This window comes from Odocoileus virginianus, unplaced genomic scaffold (assembly GCF_023699985.2).
Source record: "Odocoileus virginianus isolate 20LAN1187 ecotype Illinois unplaced genomic scaffold, Ovbor_1.2 Unplaced_Contig_1, whole genome shotgun sequence".
In the NCBI taxonomy this organism is placed as follows: domain Eukaryota; kingdom Metazoa; phylum Chordata; class Mammalia; order Artiodactyla; family Cervidae; genus Odocoileus; species Odocoileus virginianus.
In genome coordinates, this window is record NW_027224318.1 from 4579961 (window position 1) to 4599670 (window position 19710).

Genomic DNA, 19710 nt, shown 5'->3' on the forward strand with positions numbered 1-19710 from the left:
TTGATCAGTCAAATCAGAGGCTTCGGTTCTTAGACAAGGAACCTTAGTTCCACTAAAGGAAAATTATCACGAGAGCTAAAAGGGGCTCGAGGACATCTCAAGGGCCAGTTTCATGCAATGACAGCATGCCAGAGTTGCAAGGACCCTGTGACCATCAGCTCAGCCAAGCTCCGAGGGAGAGGTCGCAGAAGGGACCACAGAGATGCCGACGGTGGCACGTTTGGTCCTGGGACAAACTTCAGGAGAAAATTGTTGTCCCATCTCCCTGCCTACACTTCCTGACTTCTGCTCATAACATTCCCCTGAAACTGCTTCCACTATTCTCAACACAATGGTTTGAGTTGAATACTTTGTAGGGTTAATTTTTAGTGACCTTTCCAGTAGTCTGTTGACCTATTTTTTTTGTTTGCATCCTTCTGAAATCTCTCCCCTCTTGCCTCTTACTATCCTTCTTCATGTGCTTCCTTTTCCCCTTGTACCCCTTAAAACTTTGGCATCTCCCATCCTCATGCTCCTCCCACCCCTCCCCTCTTCTCATTCTATGTGTTTACCTGGGATGACTCCCATCCATTTTCATGGTTTTCACTATTACTTTCATTGTGATAAACCCCAGATGTATACCTGAATACTGAACTGAAGATTTGTAAGTGCAAGTACCTCTGAGTCCAAGGTATCTCCACTTGGACACCCCAAAGCCATCCTGCATCTGCCAGGACCTCAAATTAACTCATCCCACCACTCCACTTCCTACCCAGACTTTTTCTCCCTCCAGGCTCTCCCCATCTCAGTGAATGGTACTACTATATTTACCTAACTGTCCAAGACCTAGGAGCCATCCAGGATTCCTTCCTCCCTCTTGCCCAGATTACTCCCCAATCCCAGTGGCTTCCTCATCCCCAAAAGCTTCTTGATTACCCCACTCCTTTCTAGCCTCTAGGGAAACATCCTAGTCCAGGGCCACATCCCCTCTCTCCTAGATGACCTAATTGTCCTCTCCTAATTGATTACCTTGTTGTCTTTCCAGCCCCATCCCATCCATCTTCCAGAAGAATGTTAACTCTGAATCTTGTCACTGACCATATTATCTAATCTATTTTTACCCTCCTAAGACTCTGAGTTGGACCCAGGGAAGCAGATTGACAGTTTCCTGGCATATTCATCATGAATATGAATGGGATTAGCTTCAAATAGCCTGATAGTCCTTTAATCCTTGAAGTACACTCTTTCTCCCATCCTTCCTCTGCCTGGTCCTTGAGATTACTGTAACTTGCATGTGTGCTCAGTCGCTCAGTTGTGTCCAACTCTTTGCGACCTCATGGACTGTAGCCCATCAGGCTCCTCTGTCCATGGGGTTCTCCAGGCAAGAATACTGGAGTGGGTTGCCATGCCCTCCTCCAGGGGATCTTCCTGACCTAGGGATTGAACCTGTGTCTCCTGTGTCTCCTGCATTACAGGTGGATTCTTTACCACTGAGCTACTAGGGAAACCCCCAGATTACTGTAACAATGGCTACCTTTCCAGCTTCCACATTTTAGTTCTATTTTCTGATTCTCTGTCAGATGTCCTTTGTCTAAGGACCTCCCATACCTGACTCTCCCCTGACAAGGAGTGGACTGGCCCTGGGACCCCTTTAAAAATTTCAGTTGCTTACTGCATCCAGAAGTACTTTTTAAACTAGATTACCAAGAAATCTATAGACCTGGGGAGTACAGGAAAGTGCCTTTAGCTAAAGTCAAATATTGACCATCTTTTTCTTAGTTCACAGAAAGAATCAAGTTAATGGATTGAATTGTTTCAGTTTTCAGTTTTTCTTGCCTAAAATTTTCTGAAATTTCTGTCACCTTTCTCTTCTTTCCTTCTTGCTGGTGATTGATCTGCAACAAACAAGCATCAAGGGAAAAACTCAAAAAAACAATGGATCTCATGTATTCTGATGTGACTATGCTTGTGGTTGTGATTTTATATTGATAACCTAGAACACAGTCAGAGTTTCTGCTAGGAAAGTTATTTCCAGTACATAAGAAAGAGTTAAATATATCAGCGTTTTGTTTGTTTTACAAAGGGCCTCTCAAGGACTCTTTTCCCTGAATATGTCTGTAAAACCCTAGCCTAGAGGATAGTGTTTCCATTGCAAGCATAGCACAAGTTCTGACCCCTGCCCACCTTTCTTTCTTCATCCTCCACAACTCACTCATGCTCAACCTTGAGCATCACCCATGTCCAGCTGAGTTTATTTCCCTAAACATATTGTTTGTTCAAGCTGTCCGCTATGAATATCATGAGTGCATCCATGCGTAGTCACTCAGTTGTGTTCAACTGTTTGTGACCCCATGGACTGCAGCCCTCCAGGCTCCTCTGTCCATGGGGATTCTCCAGGCAAAAATACTGGAGAAGGTTGCCATGCCCTCCTCCAGGCGAATCTTCCCAACCCAGGGATCCAGTTCTCATCTCCTGAATTGCAGGCGAATTCTTTACTCACTGAGCCAGCAGGGAAGCTCATGACTCCTTCCTTTTTTATTCACGAATGTTGAAGAAATACCCACTCTGTGAAATGAGCCCTCCAAGCTGATAAAATGCCCTCTTCTGTGCTTAATCAATCATAGAGTTTGACATATTACATCATAGTTGACTTGTCTGATTTCCCTACCATTAGCTTTTAGAAGAAAGATGATTAAAAAGCAAATCTCAGAATCCTTGCCTCCTGACACATTGTAAGGAATTAGTAAATCTTTACCAAATTACTAAATTTTCTTTTCAGGGGATAGAAGGGAAAGTGTAAAACATTCTAATCTGGTAGTACAGCACTGGCAAGGCCCTCTGGTGATAGACATCACAATGAATTTGTTTTCTGTTTTCTTCCGTTCCTTTATCTCTCTTTCCTCTAGGATCAGTTTCATTTTTTATCTTGGTCCTCTGTTTTATGTTGACAGTTTTCCTCCAATGTCTGATTACCTTAGTTGTCTGGTCATATTTATGAATCTGTTCGCTTTTATGGTTGGATGGCATGGGTTTCCTCTAAAATTGTGTTGATCTGCTTCCCCCACAAACCTCTTTCTGGAATGGGAGAGCTGACTGTGGGTTCTGTTTAAGTGGGTAGGGCTTGTCAACAGGCAGTCTTCCCTTTAGGTTATGTGGGTGGAGAGGCAGAAAGGCTGGGACCCCCACAACTGATAAAGAAGGGCTTTCCTCTGGGGGTAGAGCCCTTTAGAGGGTTTCACTCTTGACTGAGGCTGATTTTCTTTCTGTTTTCTTTTTCCTATTCATTGGAGAGCTATCAGGGCCCTCCCTAGGTTTTAGCCTGAGGGCAAAGGCCCAGTATTGCTGCTGACAAAGGATCCATGGGGGAAGGGAGAGAGGAAGAAAGGGGTCACTTGTCCTAGCTGTTCCACTCTAGCACTTAAAAAAAATAGTTGTTTATTTATTTATTTATTCCACTGTATTCATTTTATTTTTTAATTAATTTATTTATTTTAATTGGAGGCTAATTACTTTACAATATTGTGGTGGTTTTTGCCATACATTGACATGAATCAGCCATGGGTGTACATGTGTCCCCCATCATCCTGAACCCCCCTCCCACCTCCCTCCCCATCCCATCCCTCTGGGTTGTCCCAGTGCACTGGCTTTGAGTGCCCTGTTTCATGCATCAAACTTGGACTGGTGATCTATTTCACATATGGTAATATACATGTTTCAATGCTATTCTCTCAAATCATCCCACCCTTGCCTTCTCCCACAGAGTCCAAAAGTCTGTTCTTTATATCTGTGTCTCTTTTGCTGTCTCGCATATAGGGTCATCGTTACCATCTTTCTAAATTCTATATATATATACATTAATATACTATATTGGTGTTTTTCTTTCTGACTTACTTCACTCTGTATAATAGGCTCCAGTTTCATCCACCTCATTAGAACTGATTCAAATGTGTTCTTTTTAATAGCTGAGTAATATTCCATTGTGTATATGTACCACAGCTTTCTTATCCATTTGTCTGCCAATGGACATCTAGGTTGCTTCCATGTCCTAGCTATTGTAAACAGTGCTGCGATGAACATTGGGGTACATGTGTCTTTTTCAATTCTGGTTTCCTCAGTGTGCATGCACAGCAGTGGGATTGCTGGGTTGTATGGCAGTTCTATTTCCAGTTTTTTAGGAAATCTCCACACTGTTCTCCATAGTGGCTGTACTAGTTTGCATTCCCACCAACAGTGTAAGAGGGTTCCCTTTTCTCCACACCCTCTCCAGCATTTATTGTTTGTAGACTTTTTGATAGCAGCCATTCTGACTGGTGTGAGATGGTACCTCATTGTGGTTTTGATTTGCATTTCTCTGATAATGAGTGATGTTGAGCATCTTTTCATGTGTTTGTTAGCCATCTGTATGTCTTCTTTGGAGAAATGTCTGTTTAGTTCTTTGGCCCATTTTTTGATTGGGTCATTTATTTTTCTGATATTGAGCTGCATGAGCTGCTTGTATATTTTTGAGATTAATTCTTTGTCAGTTGCTTTGTTTGCTATTATTTTCTCCCATTCTGAAGGCTGTCTTTTCACCTTGCTTATAGTTTCCTTCGTTGTGCAAAAGCTTTTAAGTTTAATTAAGTCCCATTTGTTTACTTTTGCTTTTATTTCCATTACTCTGGGAGGTGGGTCATAGAGGATCCTGCTGTGATTTATGTCAGAGAGTGTTTTGCCTATGTTTTCCTCTAGGAGTTTTATAGTTTCTGGTCTTATGTTTAGATCTTTAATCCATTTTGAGTTTATTTTTGTGTATGGTGTTAGAAAGTGTTCTAGTTTCATTCTTTTACAGATGGTTGACCAGTTTTCCCAGTACCACTTGTTAAAGAGATTGTCTTTTCTCCATTGTATATTCTTGCCTCCTTTGTCAAAGATAAGGTGTCCATAGGTGTGTGGATTTATCTCTGGGCTTTCTATTTTGTTCCATTGATCTATATTTCTGTCTTTGTGCCAGTACCATACTGTCTTTATGACTGTAGCTTTGTAGTAGAGCCTGAAGTCAGGCAGGTTGATTCCTCCAGTTCCATTTTTCTTTCTCAAGATTGCTTTAGCTATTCGGGTTTTTTGTATTTCCATACAAATTTTAAAATTATTTGTTCTAGTTCTGTGAAAAATACCACTGGTAGCTTGATAGGGATTGCATTGAATCTATAGATTGCTTTGGGTAGTATACTCATTTTCACTATATTGATTTTTGTTGCAGTGTATGGGCTTCTCACTGTGGTGGCTTCTCTTGTTGAGGAGCATGGGCTCTAGAGCTCAGGCTTAATAGTTGTGGGGCACAGGCTTAGTCACTCCAAGGCATGTGGGATCTTACCGGACCAGGGATCAAACCTGTGCCTCCCGAAGTTGGCTGGCAGATTCTTATCCACTGGCCCACAAGAGAAGTCCCTATTCCAGATCTTAAATGAGTTACCATAATGATTTCTTCCCCACCTACCCCACTCTTTGCATTTACCAACTCTGAGATTGCTGTGCTGTTGAGAAAACCCACTCAGTCTGAGTTTTTGAATTGCAGTGTTTTCTGCTGTGATTTCTCTGTTAGCCCAAATTCATTGACTTTTTTACTTCCCAATATCCCTTTAAAATTTATTTCACATTGATGTCATCTTTTCTTGTTTAGCATTGTTGCTGTGATTTCATTCTTTTTATATTTATTTATTTTCAAATATTTATTTATTTATTCGGCTGGGTCAGGTTTTAGTTGCAGCACACAGGATCTTCAATCTTCATTGCAGCTTGTGAACTCTTAGTTAAAGTATGTGGGAACTAGTGCCTTGACCAGAGATTGAACCCTGACCCCTTGCACTAGGAGCATAGAGTTTTCACCACTGGACCACCAGAGAAGTCCCTACATTTACTTTTGACTAAGTAATACATTCACATGGTTAGATATATAAGTGATACAAAAGTGTATGTAATGTAGAGTCTTCTTTCAGCCTTTTCTGCCTAGTTCTTCACTGGCAACCAATATTGTCAGTTTCTTAGTATCTCCCAGAGATGCTTTTATGTACATTCAATGTACATTCAAACAAATACAGTTATTCTCTTTCACTCTTTTTTACACATAGTAGTATACAATGCACTGTGTGCATCATTCTTTTTTCATCTAACACTATACCTTGGAGATTAGTTTATGGCAACAAAGTGCTTCTTTTTTCTTTTTTTTAAAGAATTGTATAATATTCCATTATATGAATGACATGCCACAATTTATCTAACTAGTCCCCTCTTGATGAACATTTAGGTTGTTTCCAGTAATATGATATTAAATAATGCTGCAACAAATAATCCTATACTTATTCATTTTTTATTTAAAATTTGTTAAAATTTTACTTTAGAGTATATTTGATTTAAATGTTGTGTTAGTTTCAGGTGTACAGCAAAGTGATTTAATTACACTAATTCACTTTTTAAGCATTTCTGTGGGATCTGGAAGGCTAAAAATCACACACACAAACACACACACACAAAGTTCTTTTTTAAAAAATTTATTTATTTGGCAGCAGTGGGTCTTAGTTGCAGAATGTGAGATCTAGTTCCCCAACCAGGGACCAAACCTGGGCCCCTTGCATTGCATTGGGAGCATGAAGTCTTAGCCACTAGACCACCAGGGAAGTCCTATATATATGTATATATATGTAGGAGTTATATTATATATTAACAATATATATATTAACATTGACTAATCAATGTGTTAACCTGAACACATCACACTCAAAGGAAGAGAATTTAAAAGTTATTGTTTATTTTCCATTAGTCAGATCAATGCATGGTTCAGTTCAGTTCAGTCGCTCAGTCATGTCTGACTTTGTGACCCTATGAACCGCAGCACGCCAGGCCTCCCTTCCCTGTCCATCACCAACTCCCGGAGTCTACCCAAACCCATGTCCATTGAGTCAGTGATGCCATCCAACCATCTTGTCCTCTGTTGTCCCCTTCTCCTCCTGCCCTCAATCTTTCCCAGCATCAGGGTCTTTTCAAATGAGTCAGCTCTTCACATCAGGTGGCCAAAGTATTGGAGTTTCAGCTTCAACACATCAGTCCTTTCAATGAACACCCAGGACTGATCTCCTTTAGGATGGACTGGTTGGATCTCCTTGCAGTCCAAGAGACTCTCAAGAGTCTTCTCCAACACCACAGTTCAAAAGCATCAATTCTTCAGCACTCAGCTTTCTTTATAGTCCAACTCTCACATCCATACATGACCACTGGAAAAACCATAGCCTTGACTAGATGGACCTTTGTTGGCAAAGTAATGTCTCTGCTTTTTAATATGCTGTCTAGGTTGGTCATAACTTTCCTTCCAAGGAGCAAGCATCTTTTAATTTCATGGCTGCAGTCACCATCTGCAGTGATTTTGGAGCCCAGAAAAATAAAGTCAGCCACTATTTCCACTGTTTCCCCATCTATTTGCCATGAAGTGATGGGACCAGATGCCATGATCTTAGTTTTCTGAATAGTAAATACATAGTAAATTGTGTTATTCAGCTTCTTCAAAGCCAGGCGGACTTCCCTGATAGCTCAGTTGGTGAAGTATCAGCCTGCAACGCAGGAGACCCCAGTTTGATTCCTGGGTCAGGAAGATCCACTGGGGAAGTGATAGGCTACCCATTCCAGTATTCTTGCATTTCTCTTGTGGCTTAGTTGGTAAAGAATCTGCCTTCAATGTGGGAGACCTGGGTTCGATCCCTGGATAGGGAAGATTCCCTGGAGAAGGGATAGGCTACCCACTCCAGTATTCTTGGGCTTCTCTTGTGGCTCAGCTGGTAAAGAATCTGCCTGCAATGCGGGAGACCTGGGTTCGATCCCTGGGTTGGGAAGATTCCCTGGAGAAGGGAACGGCTACCCACTCCAGTATTCTGGCCTGGAGAATTCCATGGACTGTATAGTCCATGGGGTCACAAAGAGTTGGACACAACTGAGTGACTTTCACTTTCACTTTCAAAGCCAGGCATTATGAGACAAGTGCTTGGGGCTGGTGCACTGGGAAGACCCAGAGGGATCGGGTGGAGAGGGAGGTGGGAGGGGGGATTGGGATGGGGAATACATGTAAATCCATGGCTGATTCATGTCAATGTATGGCAAAAACCACTACAATATTGTAAAGTAATTAGCCTCCAACTAATAAAAATAAATGGAAAAAAAATATCATTTGGGGAAATATCCCTTTGGACTGTTAAAAAACAAACAAACACCAAAGCCAGGCATTACATTTTAAAGCTTCCAATGCAAAGTCCTATCTCACCTTGAGGATTCTGGTTTCACCTTGTGGGATTCTCCACACAAGTCTGCAGCAAACAACCTGAGATGGCTTGATATCTGTTGCTTCCATCCAGATGCTGCACTTGGTGAGATTGTAAGATGCATTTCCTGGAGATTTTTCCTTCAATCAGTTCACTTGCTCAAATCAACATTCACAGCCTGCTTACTGTGGCCCAGGTGCTGAGTTGGATGCTGGGAATACAAAAATAAAAATGATAATCCCTACCCTATCAGGAGCTCTCAGTCTAGAAAAATCCATGAATACATGAGCAGATAAGCAGAAAACAATGTGAGAAGAGCCCCAGTGGAGGTGAGCACAGAATGTTGTGGGAGCATTAAGAAAGAGTCACAGCAGGGAAGTAGGATAGGAAGAATGTTCAGGAAAGCTTTCTCAAAGAAGCTACACCTGTGATAACTTTGTATACATGGGGTCACAAAGAGTCAGACACGACTGAAGTGACTTAGCACACACGCACATTAGTTTTGATAGTGTGACCGGCATCTTCGATCTCTAGCTGCATACCTCCATCCTATGTCTCCGAGATGAATCTTCTTGACAAATGTCCACTCTTTGTTTCTAACTTGTGGGCACCATGGCTCCACTCTCCATTAGTGTAAGAAAAGCCCTATTTGTTTATGTGCTTAAATAGACAAGAGACACAGGTAACAGTGGTTACCACTAGGAAGTACAATGGAGTTTACGGGGAACAAGTTTTAATTTTTCATCTATGCCTCTGTACCCTTTGCATTATTTTTATAATGAGAATATTTTACTTTTATAATTTAAAAAAATATTTTCTTGGGTGCACTGTATGGTATGTGGGATCTTAGTTCCTCAACCAGGAATTGAACTTTGCCCCTTGCATTGGAAGCACAATCTTAATCACTGCACCATCAGGGAAGTCCTGACTTTTATAATTTTGATAAACTTATTGAAGTAAACCTTTATATACAGAAAAGTGCACAAATCATGTTAGTGAATTTTCATAAAGTAAATACAGACATTGTAACCATCACCCAGACTGAACAGTTGTAGATTTTTACTAGCATCTTGGAAGTCCACCTCTTGTCTCCTTCCAATCACCTCCACTTCTCACAAAGGTAACCACTATTCTGCCTCCTATCACCAAAGAATCATTTTGACTAAGATTGCCAGTTGTTCCTTATCCTCACTAGCAATTGATATCATCAGCATTATTTATCTTAGCCCTTCTAACAAGTCTGTAGTATTGTCTCATTGTAGTTTTGATTTGACTAATGGGGCTTTCCATGTGGTGCTAGTGATAAAGAACTCGCTTGCCAGTGCAGGTTAGATGTAAGAGACATAGGTTCAATCCCTGGATCGGGAAGATCCGTGGAGGAGGGCAGGCCAACCCACCCCAGTATTCTTGCCGGTATTCTTGCCTGGAGAATCCCATGGATAGAGGAGCCTGGCAGGCTACATAGGGTCGCAAAGAGTCGGACATGACTGAAGCAACTTAGCATGCACGCAGTGGCTAATGATGTTGACCATCACTGCATGTGCTCATTTGCTATCCACATGTCTACTTGCATGCTAACATCCTCCATAAATATAGAACATAATCATTTAAGAAAATTATTTGAAAATAATAACTATTTTATAATTATTATTACATAATAATATATAATACACTATTATATATTATAATTGTTATTAATAATTATTATCACAAATAATAATTGAATAATAAATAAGTAAAAATAAAAAATAAAAATAAATATTATTAATAATAGCTATTATTTCAAACAATCCCCTCAAAGGGGATATCCTTTGAGTGTAACAATTCTTCCAAGAGGCAGATTAGGGTGGTGGAAACAGCCAGATCTCGGTAGCAGGCATTTCAGACTACCATACATGATATGGGATCTTAGGCGTATCTTTGAACCTCTTTGTGCCTTGGTTGCTTTGCCTATGAAGCAAAGATAATAATAGTTCTTGCTTTATAGGCTGGGTCTGAGGATTAGATGAGAAAATTATGCAAGGTTCTATGCTTCATACCTGAGACGGCCAGTGTTCATCAGTGTCTCTCTACCCTTCTGGTAAAGCCTGGAAAGAGGCAAGAAAGAGAAGGTTGTCCTTGAGGCAGTCAACGGCTTAGTATCTGAGGGAGAATGGATTAGAGATTCCTCTTTCTCTAGCTCTAAGAGAAAAAAAACTCGAATTGTGTTCTGGGGGTAGGATTCTGTCCCCTCACTTCCTGCTGTCTCCACATCCCCAGCCCACCAAGCAGTAGGAGCAACCTGCTTTGAAGGAAATTCTAGAAGAAATTCTAGTCATAACTGGGCTTTTGGACAATTTAGACACCTCCTGCCATATGTCTAGTAGAGAGACACAAGCCCCGTGGCATCTTTCTGTATAAGTCCTCCAGGTTCTCCCATTGATGTTTCCTGTAGCAGGACTGGGCTTCCCTGGTGGCCCTCCTGCCTGCCAATGCAGGAGACACAGGAGACATGGGTTTGATCCCTGGGTAGGGAAGATCCTCTGGAGAAGGAAATGGCAACCCACTCCAGTATTCTTGCCTGGGAAATCCCACGGACAGAGGAGCCTGGCAGGCTACAGTCCAGGGCTACATGTTCAGAGCTGGACATGACTGAGTGACTGCTGCTGCTGCTGCTAAATCGCTTCAGTCATGTCCGACTCTGTGCGACCCCATAGATGGCAGCCCACCAGGCTCCTCCATCCATGGGATTTTCCAGGCAAGAGTACTGGAGTGGGGTGCCATTGCCTTCTCTGGACTGAGTGACTAAACAACAATAATAATGGCAGGACTGCACAAAGGCCCCTGTGCTTGATATCAAGTAGTTAGTGTCTGTTCAGCAAATATTTGCCCTGGACTTAGCAAGCACTAGGCTCTCTGATATGTCTGGGGAACCAAAATGAGAAAGAAAAGAGTGCTAGTTAAGGAGAAAAGCATGGAGGAGGAAAATTCCTGGAAGAGGTGACACTGGTGGAATTTTCTGGATGAGGGAAGAATGCTTTCCAGGCCTAGCCCAGGCAATGACCCAGGGGCTGGAGCCCGCGGGCTCTCTCTTCCTGAGTCTGCAGTCTCGGGACCACAGCCCTGCTCTGGGCTCTGCACAGTAGCTATCCCAGGGTTTTCCAATGTGCCCTTAAAATGGAGCATCACCTTATGAGGACTTTCTAGTAAAAAACATCCTCTTTGTTCCAGGGTAAAGGGTCTCAGGGATCAAGTGCTGCATGGGTGGGTAAATTTGGGGGCACCCTTCTCTCTTCAGAAATCAGCCTGATATGCTGGAACATAAAAGACCTGTCTGTGTGCTTTCTAGCTCATTTTTTACCTTCCTCACTGCAGTCTCAGACTACCTTCTGCATTTCCCCCAGAGTCCAGAATTTCAGTAAACTGGTTCCTAGCTCTTATTCCCCTGAATTTTTCCATGTAGCCTCTCTCTGGGGCCCTAATCTATCTCTACCCTAATCCTTCTTCTTGACTTAATTTGTCCAGGGTTCTCTCTTCTCCCTGCCCCCAACTCAGCTTCTAACTATTCTCCAGGCTTTCTTTTTCAGTTCTAACTGAAGGCTCAGGCAGTCCCTCCCAGACCCCTCCTGCATCTATTCCAACAACCCCTTGGGGCTATTTCTCAAATGAGAGCTCCTGCTCCTAACTTCTGTCCTAGGTCTCCTCCCAGGAGACTGTCCTCTTCATGGGAACTGACTCAGGTGCCCTCCAGTTCTCCAACAGTATCTCCTGGGGCAGCCTCAAGGTTTTTGAAATGGGGAAACTGAGGCTCAGAAAAGGGGGATGACTTACCAGGGTCCAGCAGCAATTTAATAACAGAGTAAAACTAGCCCAGGCCTTCAGACTTCTAGCCAATGCTCTTTCCCAGGAATCAGGCTGCCTCTCAGAAGGCTCCGATCTTGTTGCTGCCATTAGCTCCCACCCACTGACTGCACCAGGCACCCATCTCTCTCAGCACTTCCTTCCTGACCCACTTCATTAAGACTGAAGCTGGCCTGTCCAAGCTTCTGACTCAGCAGCCCAGCAAAGAACATCCAGCCCTGTCTGCATCTGATTAAGGGAACACTGGAGGCAGGAAGCCTTTTTTTTTCCTTCTGGCAGGGTGGGGGATGCAAAAGAAGTTGGGGGGGTCAATGAAATGGTAAGATGTCAGGGACTACAGGGAAGGGGTGGGAGGTGAAAGCATTATATCAAAACATTTAGGATTCTGAAGACATTCCTGACTGTCCAGAGATCAAGACTCCGAGCTTCTACTGTAAGGGGCACAGAGATCCTGCACACTGCATGTTTTGGCCAAAAAAATATATATATATATGGAAAAAGTTCAAAAGGAAAAAAAGGTAGTAATATCCCTTTAAGAATTAAAATTAATAATTTATGATTTCTAGTTAAATACATTTGGGTAACACAAATATATTTACTGACTTAGAAGGACCCCTGTGATACACTGTTAGTGCAAATATCATGGCAAAAATAGAATGTTCCCATAGTTCTACTTCTGTAAAAATAAGTTGAGCGTGTCCCCAAAGTGCCTATGAGCAGTAGTTTGAAATTGGCTGTATGTTCCCCTCCACTCTCTGCACCCATGTTAATTTTTGCCCAGAGATTAATGGTTGACAAAGACCACAACCTTGGAGAGCTGCTGTAACACAGGCTTTCACTTTCAAATAAATGGAGCCAAGAACTTTTCTCTTTCACAATGTGCCACAGTGAATGGTGCCATCTTGTTCAATGTGGATATATTTTTATTTTTTAATATATTGATTTGTTTACTGGGTGCACTGGGTCTTAGTTGCAGCATGCAGGATCTAGTTCCCTGACCAGGGATCAAACCCTGGCCCCCTGCATTGGGAGTGTCAGAGTCTTAGCCACTGGACCACCAGGGAAGTCCCTGTTCAGTGTGGATCTGGAATGGCTCCCACCAGAAAACATCTACATCTAATGCAACATCTAATCCAGTCAAGGGTTTTGACATCAAGATGTTTTCTGACTGGGAAGAGCAGGAAGCTCTGGGGCCTCCTATTGTCACAGGATCACTGATGCCTACAGACCTCTTTCCTGACATGAGGGTCCCAACTATATCTAAAGCCTGTTCAAATAAGCAACAGGATTGACACTTGCAGTGGTTTGAATAGCGTCACCCCTCCCCGCCAAATTCTTGTCCTCCCGGAATCTGTGAATGTGAACTTAGTTGGAAATAGAATCTTTGCAGATATTAGTTAAATTAAGATGAGATCATACTGAAGTAGGATGGGCCCTAGTTCAATGACTGATGTCTTCACATGAAGAGGAAAATTTGGACATGGACTCAAATTGAGGGAAGATGGCAATGTGAAGATGGAGGCAGAGATTGGATTGATGTGGCCAAAAGCCAAGGAATGTCAAGGGTTGCTGGCTGTCACCAGAAGCTGAAAGAGGCCAAAAAGGATTCTTCCCTAGAGTCTTGGGAAGGAGCACGTCCCTGCCAAAACCTTGATCTCAGACTTCTGGCCTCCAGAACGGTGAAAGACTACATTTCTGTTGTTTTAAGCCACTCAGTCTGTGGCACTGTATTAAAGCAGTCATTGGAAAACAATACCAAACATATCTGAAAAAAAAAATGCTCCATCTTCTGAAATGTTGCTCCAGTTGAGACGAGGCGAAAGATGCTCATCAACAGAGGACACATTCTCAAGCCTGGGGACTGTGTGGTCCCTCCGCTTATGCTCTACACTGGTCTATACATGCATGGAGAACTGGAAAGAACCCAAGACTTGTCTTTGAGTGATAAATTCTGGGAAATTTTTATCTTTTTGTTTTAACTTGTATTTTCTAAGTTTCCCACATGGCTATGTATTGCTTGTGTAAAATATATGTATATACATCTACCTGGCATCTACTTATCCATCTACTGATCTTTAATTACTAATAGGTTTATATACTCAAAGAATCTTCCAAGTCAGATAGCTTTAGATTACCTTCATTTCTTGTGGATCCAAGGCTAGGAACTACTCTTGAAAATCCCAGTGGTGGGGAATGTAGACAATAATAAAACCCTGTGTCTGTGTGGTATTCCATGCTTTTTAAAGAGCATTCCTCATCAATCCATTCAATGCCATACCCCTCTCTGGTGGATAAAGAATCTGAGACTCATAGGGTTGTTGAGGAACTTGTTTAAGGTTTCATAGCTAATAACTCATGGGGCTGTGACTAGCACTCATGGTCCCAACACCTGGTCCAGTAGCACTTTCTAGAAGGTAAGATCTATAAAGACACTGCTTTTTGTCTGTCTTGTTCTCCTAGCCCTTGTATCTCCAGAACTTAGAATGGTGCCAGGTATACAGTAGGTGATCAGTACCTTTTCATTGAATGAATGTGACAAAAGCAAGCTCCTCCCTAGAAGCATTTTCTGCTACTAAGAACATTTTTGTTCAGATTAAGCTTCGTGCTCTGCAGAAGATACCCCACTCTCTTCTCAGTCCCTATTCTTTCACACAACCTGCTCCTCTGCCCCCATCCCCCAAAGGGTAGCTAATTTCTAGGACTGACCTCTCAGATCACCTACAGGGATAACCCCAAGTGGTGTGGTTCAAAGTGAGTATGGAAAAGGCTCCTCATCCAAAAATAATGCCACTCAACAAAAAGATCCAGGGTCAAGAGGGGGGCAGGCTTTGCCAGTGGGTGGGGTTGTCAACCTCAGAATGATTTATTTGGTTCTGAGACAAGGAATAAGACATATCAAGAAATACTGACACACAATATGGGGACTATAGCCAATATTTTATAATACCTGTAAATGAAAAGTAACCTTTAAAAATTGTATACAGATAAAAATTAAAGTGAAGGAAAAAGAAAGAATTATTAACACAGAGAAAAGACATACACACGGAGGAAATGGCAGCAAGGTGGATAGAGAAGAGTCTCAGTTCAGAAGGAGGACATGAGAAGTACAGAAAATGTCCAAAAGTGAGTCAAGAAGGAAGACTTGGTGAAACTGGGAAAAAGGAAGCAGGGTGGGGCAGGCAGAAAACACTCCCGCCTAGCCCATCATCTTCGCCCAACCCCCAGTCCTCACATCCTCTCCTAAGGATACCCCTCCCACCTCCCTCCACACAGGTGACATCTTCCCACAAGGCCTTGTGTGTGGGGTGGGGTGGAGGGGTGATTCCATGAAGGCAGGCTTTGTACAGAGGGGCTGGCTGCCACCCCAAGTCTCCTTTATTTAAGTGCAAATTTCTGGGAAACTTTAAAGCTGCTCCCTGCCCTGCCTGGGGGGTTTCCCAGGTGGCTTAGTGGTAAAGAATCATTTTGCAATGCAGGAGACAAAGGTTCTATCCCTGAGATAGAAGATCTCCTGGAGAAGGAAATGGCAACCCAATCCAGTATTCTTGCCTGGAAAATTCCATGGACAAAGGAGCCTGGCAGGCTACAGTCCACGAGGTCACAAAGAGTCAGACACCAACCAACTGAGCGACTAAACAACAGTAACAAAGCCCTGCCTCAGAGGGTGTGGGTGTGGCTACTTTCCAGGCTGAGAAGGACAGTGTTTCTGGAAGCCCAGAAGCCAAGGACTTCAATTGGAGAAGGGGAGGGAGTGGGGGCTTCTGAGCACAGAGGTCAGGGAGCAGAGCTCTGGGGACCCTTTAGGATTTCACAAATCTCCTTTTCCCTGACCTTTTCCCATTTAGCCAGGACAACAAAAGGAAGCTTAAAAAGAATTATGGGCCAATTAACTGAAGGTAAGGAAGTTGCTTAAAAAGGAATGCCCACACCCCGGCACTATTGTCTTAATTAAAGACCATTCCTGGCTAATTTATTTGAGGAGAAGAGGGGTGCTGTTTTCACGGCAAAAGATTTCAAGAGATCATATATTGACGTGGTTCAATTACTAATTCTCCTATTTTTGTACTTTTAAACAAAAGACCTGTCTCAAAATCTACTCCCAACTGTGAGCAAAATAGACATTTGCAGCTTAAGACACAAGAATTTTCCATCCATGGAGTGGGTATCCATAAAGTTGATGAACAATGAAAATTACTGCATTTTCAGAGTTAGCTCTTTTGAAACCGGAAATGTGACAGAGCTGACTTAGAACTAAGACTTTCTCTTACTCCTGTAAGAAAGAGGAAAGGCTGTGTGCAAGGTAGCAGTGATGTGCAAAAACCACAGTAGAGGTTTTGTAAAGAAGAGCAATTGTGGCTTTTGCACAAGTTATTCCTAAACCGAGGCCGGGGACGGCATATGACACCTTTCAAAGCCGCTTCTGGACTGGTATTTCACTGAAATGAAGAAGATCTCTGAGCAAGACCGGAAAGCCAAAACTCTGTTTCATGACCTCTGCAGGAAAGTAATGGTTGCATTATGGAACATTCTAGAATGGCAGGCTCAAACCGTGGTGTGGAAGAACAGTAGGCCTTTTTGGGTGGGAGGGGGAGAGGCAGGGAAAATATAATTCCCAATTAGGTTTCTGACAGATTTTCCACTCTCTCTCCCCACCCCCTCACTTACTTCTGTGCTTCTTCTTTAGCCATCTCCTCTAGCACAGGGGATTTGATTCAATAGCTGGAAAAAAGGATGTAGAGGAAACAGGAAAAAAGGTAATGTCAATCTCAGGAAGTTCAGAATATTTTTAAATCAAAAGCTGCCTGCATATATAGAGAATCTACATCACGTACCCATTATACTGGGAGTGCTCTAAGTAAATCAGGCCCTTGGATGTAGCCTTGGAAAAGAGTTTCACTGTAAATATTGTTTTAGAACTAATCCGTATTTGGATAAGAAGAAAAGAAGACAGGTTAACTAGGTGAACAGAAGGAAATCACTAATGAGTAAGAAAATGAACAGGGAAAGCAAAGAATTGACCTGATACAGTAGAATGAATTTCTTTTGTCCCTCATGGGGTTTCTTGGACTGACTTAAGCTCCTATAGGATAAACTAGGAATTTTTTGTTGTTGCACCACACAACATGCAGGATCTTAGTTCCCTGATCAGGGATTGAACCCATGCCCCCTGCAGTGGAAGCATGGAATCTTAACCACTGGACTGCCAGGGAAGTCCCAGGAATGTTTTAAACAGCTAACTCTTATAAACAGCATTAGGCCCAGACAACTTCATAAATGAAATCTTTCAAACTTTCAAGGAACAAATAATCTTGATACTTTAAAAAATGTTCTAGAATAGTGAAAATTAAGATCTCCATTTTCAAATCAAAGCTGGTATAATATTAATATCGAGTTCTAAGTAAAGAAAAACCTAATTTAACACTTCAGGAAATTAGAAAAAGGAAAAAAAAACTAACTCCAAAGTTAGCAGAATGAAGGAAATAACAAAGATTAGATGTAAGTGAAACTAAAAATAAATAGGAAAAAACCAACAAAATTAAGTTGGTTTTTTGAAGAGAGAAACAAAACTAACTCTTAGCTAGACTAAGAAAAAAAGAGAGAAGACTCAAATAAATAAAATCCGAAATGAAAGAAAAGACATATATATTGAAAGGACATGTAACAACTGGTGCCCCAGAAATAAAAAGGATCATAAGAGACTACTATGAAAAATTATATACCAACAAACTGGATAACCTAGAAAAATGGATACATTCTTAGACACATATAGCCTGTTAAGTCTGAATCATTAAGAAACAGAAAATCTGAACAGATCAATATGAGTAAGGAGTTTGAACTGAATAAAAAAACCTCCCAATTAAAAAAAAACAAATCATCTGTTTAAAAAATGGGCAGAGGATCTGAATAGACATTTTTCCAAAGATGTCCAACAAGCACATAAAAAGATGCCCTACATCACTAACCATCAGGGAAATGTAAATCAAAACCACAATAAACCAACACCTCAAACTTGTTAGAATGGCTATTACCAAAAATATAGGAAATAAAAGTATTGGTAGAGATGTGGAGAAAAGAGGACCCTGTGTACCATTGGTTAGAATGTAAATTGGAGCAACCACCACAGAAAACAATATCAAGTCTCTTCAAAAAATTAAAAATAGAACTATCATATGATCTAGCAATTCCACTTCTGGGTATTTATCCAAAGAAAACAAAAACACTAATTCAAAAAGATATATGCACCCCATGTTCATTGCAGCATTATTTACAATAGCCAAGATATGGAAGCAATCTGTGTCTATCAACAGATGAATGGATAAAGAAGATATGTTAAGTCTCCTAACACAGAAAAGCCCAGAACCAGATGGCTTCACTGGTAAATAGCATTCATTCTCAAACTCTTTAAAAAAATTTAAAAGAAATACTTCATTCTCAAATTCATTTTATGAGGCCAGGATAACTAAAGCCAAAGACACCATAAGAAAAGAAAATTGCAAAAAAAAGAAAAGAAAAGAAAAGAAAATTGCAAAAAAAAGAAAAGAAAAGAAAAGAAAATTGCAAGCTAATGTCCCTGATGAACATAGATGCAAAACTCTTGACAAAAATCTTGTTGTTGTTCAGTTACTAAGTCATGTCCAACTCTTTGTGACCCCCATGAACTGCAGCATGCCAGGGCTCCCTGTTCTTCACCATCTCCCAGAGTTTGCTCAAACTCATGTCCATTGAGTTGGTGATGTCATTCAAACATCTCATAGTCTGTTGTCCCCTTCTCCCTCTGCCTTCAGTCTTTCCCAGCATCAGGCTCTTCACATCAGGTGGCCAAAGTATTGGAGCTTCAGCCTCAGCATCAGTCCTTCCAATGAATATTCAGGACTGATTTCCTTTAGGATTGACTGGTTGGATCTCCTTGCAGTCCAAGGGACTCTCAAGAGTCTTCTCCAACACCACAGTATCAAAAGCATCAGTTCTTCAGTGCTCAGCCTTCTTTATGGTCCAACTCTCACATCCATACATGACTACTGGAAAAACCATAGCTTTGACTAGATGAACCTTTGTTGGCAAAGTAATGTCTCTGCTTTTTAATAGACTGTCTAGGTTTGTCGTAGTTTTTCTTCCAAGGAGCAAGTGTCTTTTAATTTCAAGGCTGCAGTCACCATCTGCAATGATTTTGGAGCCCAAGAAAATAAAGTCTGTCACTGTTTCCATTTTTCCCCATCTATTTGCCATGAAGTGATGAGATCAGATGCCATGATCTTCATTTTCTGAATGTTGAGTTTTAAGCCACTTTTTCACTCTCCTCTTTCCCCTTCATCAAGAGGCTCTTTAGTTCCTCTTCATTTTCTGCCATAAAGGTGGTGTCGCCTGCATATCTGAGGTTATTGATACTTCTCCCAGTGATCTTCATTCCATCTTGTGATTCATTGAACCCAACATTTCTCATGATATACTCTGCATATAAGTTAAGTAAGCAGGGTGACAATATACAGCCTGACTTACTCCTTTCCTAATTTTGAAAAAAAAAATTAGCAGAGGAATAAATTGGGAGATTGGGATTGACATGTACACACTGCTATATTTTAAATAGATAACCAACAAGGACCTACTGTAT

The 19710-nt window shown here is 41.6% G+C and overlaps 1 long non-coding RNA gene across 1 annotated transcript; it reads right to left on the reverse strand.

Annotated features, from left to right (window-relative positions):
• Positions 1–7069: 7069 nt before the first annotated feature.
• Positions 7070–12282, reverse strand: LOC110126007 (uncharacterized). Its single transcript, XR_002310270.2, has 3 exons — positions 12072–12282; positions 10301–10348; positions 7070–8472 (listed from the first exon to the last, which is right to left on the reverse strand). It is a non-coding gene; the product is annotated as an uncharacterized lncRNA (long non-coding RNA).
• Positions 12283–19710: the final 7428 nt, after the last annotated feature.